At 37.8% G+C, this 3,967-nt stretch overlaps 1 pseudogene; it reads right to left on the bottom strand.

Annotated features, from left to right (window-relative positions):
* Positions 1 to 691: 691 nt before the first annotated feature.
* LOC149002353 (toll/interleukin-1 receptor-like protein pseudogene) lies at positions 692 to 1,066 on the bottom strand (annotated as a pseudogene).
* Between the last annotated feature and the right edge of the window lie 2,901 nt (positions 1,067 to 3,967).

Genomic DNA, 3,967 nt, shown 5'->3' with positions numbered 1-3,967 from the left:
TCCCTTGTTGTAATTATGACCTTGCTTCCTTCACCAAACCAACTGAGCTTACCCGCCAAAGCATCTCATTTGTTATATTGGGTCAACGTCATCAAGAACAAGTAAAACCCTTTTCCTTCAAACTCTTTCTTCTATTAATATTTTTCCTCTATGAAGATCTCTTATGTCCAAGTCCTTCTTGAAAATATCCTTTAGGAATCGCTTCTGCAATGACACTAGACCCTCGAATTGTGTTGCTTTTTCTCTAACGTCTGAAAGAAAACAACATTCATCAAAGGTTGAAGAGATGCCATTATAGACAGCCTTGGCAAGAGTCATCTTCCTGATACCACTAGAACCACAAATTCCCACGAATTGAGCGTCATTGGAGCCAATGTTTAGTGATGATAATATATCTTTTACTTTGGAGTCCAAGTCAATATGGTACTTGCACACAGCTAAGCGTGTGCTATCGACCAATTCCCTTAGAGCCATTTTTGACAACTGATTCAACTACATGTGCTTGATTCCTATAGTTATTTTATTTAAAAATAAATTACAAGAACAAGCATAGGGATGAAAATATCAAATAAAGAGAAGAAGATTCTTTTGAAATGAAAATCAATAAAATTCAAACAGCTACACAACGAGGGGAAGGAAGAAAAAAAATATAATGAGACTTAATTGGAGAAAAAGTTTGTGGGTTGGAGACTTACTTAGTATCATTGATAACGTCTCCTTTCAGCTTCCCTACCACTATCAAAGCTTTCCTCCAGCTCTCTACTTTTTTGGGATCAGACTTCTCTTGATGTTCTAGGAACGCTTTCTCAAAAGTCCCGGTCTGATGCCGAACATCCGATGGATCAACATTGAAGAATATGGGCATGATTATTTGCTTGTTGGATTCATGGCATTGAACTATCTCAACAAGTTCGTCCAGACACCATTTGCTATCTGCATAACCTTTGGAGAAGACAGGGATTGCAATTTTGGAACCCCTGATCGCTTCATAGAGGGCTGGGCCAATTTCTTCTCCAATCCGTAGTTTTTCACTATCAAGAAAGGCATTGATTCCTTTGTCCTCCATAATTTTGTAAAGGAAACCAATGAAATTATTGCGAAGATCTTCGCCCCTAAAGTTGATAAACACGTCGTAAGTTGAAGAAGATTCAGTTGTAGAGACAATAAAAGAAGAAGAAGTTTGAGTTTAAAGTGGCCATGATTGGGACGAGGATAAGTTGTTGAAAGAGCTCTAACTTCCACTGACAAGCTGGGACCAGGTAAATGCCCTAGAGGCCGTCCCAGTGGAGCAGAGGATTTATGCTTTTCTTGGTCTCAGAGTTGATTCGCAAAGGAAAGTATTTTACAAATTCCATGTGCCTTGGAAGAATAAAAGCATTCTCCACATGCTTTGCTCCATTATGACTTGGAACAGTGGTATGTCTCTTTCTCTGGTTTCTCGGTTTCCGCATTGTTTGGTGGAGGAAATTGTCACACAATTTTCCGTCCTCATGGGAAAGCACCATTGGTCAATGAGTGTGCCACATTGCCTTCAAAAGTATCCCAGATTTCACCACATTAATATTTGATTCCATAAATATATAATGACTATCACCGAGCTCTTCACTTACTTTAAACGAATTATCTGATTAATTAATTTAGGTGGTTGGAATATCTAGTCATCGGATGGTTTGTTTGTTTGCCTGTGGAGTTAATAATGGTGCTCACCGTGTGAAAAGTTAAATACCCGCTCTCTCACGGGGAGGTCCTAGGTTCACACCCTTAGTTCCCACCCCATTGTAACAAACTACATTTCCAAAAATAAATAAATAAAATAAAATGCCAGTTTGCAAGTGGTGGGTTATTGCAGGATTACTAATTCCAACTTTGCAAGTGGGATGAAAAGTTGAGTTTGCTGGATCTCAAATTTGAATTTTGCAACCGTTAAGCGTGTGCAACTTTAGACCGCCAGATCTTCCATGTTGGTCAAGATTTCTATATTGAGCACCAAGTTTTTAATAGTCAAAATCAAAATTTTATCGAGATCTCGATCTAACCCAAAAACAAGAAACAAAAAGAAAGAAAGAAAATTCTCATAGTGCCATTCTCATGAGTCGAGATCCTTTTCACCCAGCTTGTGTTTCAAACTAGTCTCCCACACTCATATATGGATCCTAAGATCTATCTATGTTAGGCTACACAGTGTGAGACCAACACTCATAGGTTCTATTAGTGTGATATTGAACAATATGAGAGGATAATCTAACAGACAAGCTGGATAGAGAAGATCTTTCACTATCAACTCATGCTGGTAATTATATAGATGTGCAATTGGAATAAGGATTAAGTCCAGCAGCCGAGGGAGTTGGATTTAATTAGTCAAACTCAGAAAATTTGTTCAAATGACAGTGGATTAAAAATGAAAACTGTTCCTTCATGAATCATCAACTTGAGGGCAGCCGAACTCATTATTCTCAACAATTTACTTCAGTCCAAGGACCCTCATTGATTCCCCTGCATCGAAAGGTATAAAAATATCAATTTTCCAGTATATTTGATTCTAATTCATGTCAAATTCATTTGGTTATTGGAATTCTGTAATGTAATTTTTATTGAAAATTGTTTGGTTGGTGTGTCAAATGGTTTTTCCAAGCCAAGCTATGATAGGATTTGAGAAAGTTTCACCAAAAAGCAAGTTTATGGGTTCATTTTTCTAATTTTTGTTTTTTTTTTAAAAAAAGGGTAATTTTCATCTGGACCCCCTGAAGTTTGGTCCAGGTCACTTATAGTCCAGTTTAAATTTTCTTTTGCATATGACTCCCCTGTGGTTTCAATAAATGGTTAAATAAGGACAAGATTAACAGAAACATTTTGTTTAATAATTTCGTGACGAAAATACCCTTGATATTTTTTTGATTTATTTGGTTTAGAATCGTCGTTTCGCTCCGGTCTTCAATAGCAGAAAAATGGGACCTTTTTTGGGAAGATTAGGGCAAGGATAACTACAGAGGTTTCGCGATTGTGCGTTAGTTAAGCTTATCTTCTCATTTCGTTTCTCTCTTTTGGGTTAAAATTGCAGTCTCTCTTCTCTTCTTCCTTGGTTCTTTCTGCCTGCGTGAAAATCCAATCGCTTTCTTTTTAATCACAGTGATGTTACCATTGCTACAAGTAATCCCGAACCAGGGACCAGTGCAAGGATCATTTCCCTGCTAATCTTGAGCAAACTTAACTGGGTAATCCATGTCTTGAGCGATGGAGAGCAATATATTCACATGAGAATCGCAGGGTAATCCTGGATTGTCCAAACAGAATCTATTTGAACCCTTCACCATATCCGCTTGAACATTTTTTGAAAACACTGGAGTAGGCCCTTGAAGCAAATTATTTGTTAAATTCACAATCATCAACGATGGAAGGGACACCAAAGATTTAGGAACAGGACCCGTTAAATGGTTGTCCCTAACACTAAAGTCTTGTAAGCTTTTGAGCCCATAAACATCTAGTAAAGGCCCTGTAAAAGCATTTGAGTGTAGCCATACCTGAGTGAGAGACGTCATGTTCTGTAGAACATTAATGCTTCCGGTGAGCTTTGAGGTCTGCCCATTTAACCAAAGAGTCTGAATCGAAGATCTGGCAAAGCTTGCAGGTAACCCACCTGCAATCTAAATTGTTGAAAGCTAAATGTAGATTTGTCAAACTCGACAATCCCCCAAAGATATCAGGAAGCTTTCCCGTAATATTGTCTAATTAGCAGAGAAGTTCTGAATAGTGGTTGCACTCTGAAGACTAGCGGGAATTTTCCAAGCAGTAGAGAAATTTTCCAAGCAGTAGAGATGATAGTCCAAGAAAGAAATCCTCTGGAATGGATGAGAACTGGTTTTCATTAAGAAACAAATCGTCTAACCAACTCTTGGTAGAGAACCCGAAATAAATCAGAGAAAAAAACAAGGGTATTTTTGTCACAAAAATTATTAAATAACGGTTTCTG

The sequence above is a fragment of the Hakea prostrata genome, chromosome 10 (genome assembly GCF_041222555.1).
Source record: "Hakea prostrata isolate BN-2017 chromosome 10, UWA_Hpros_2, whole genome shotgun sequence".
NCBI classification, from domain to species: domain Eukaryota; kingdom Viridiplantae; phylum Streptophyta; class Magnoliopsida; order Proteales; family Proteaceae; genus Hakea; species Hakea prostrata.
The sequence above is the reverse complement of the archived record's forward strand: the minus strand, read 5'-3'. Positions and strand labels throughout refer to the sequence as shown.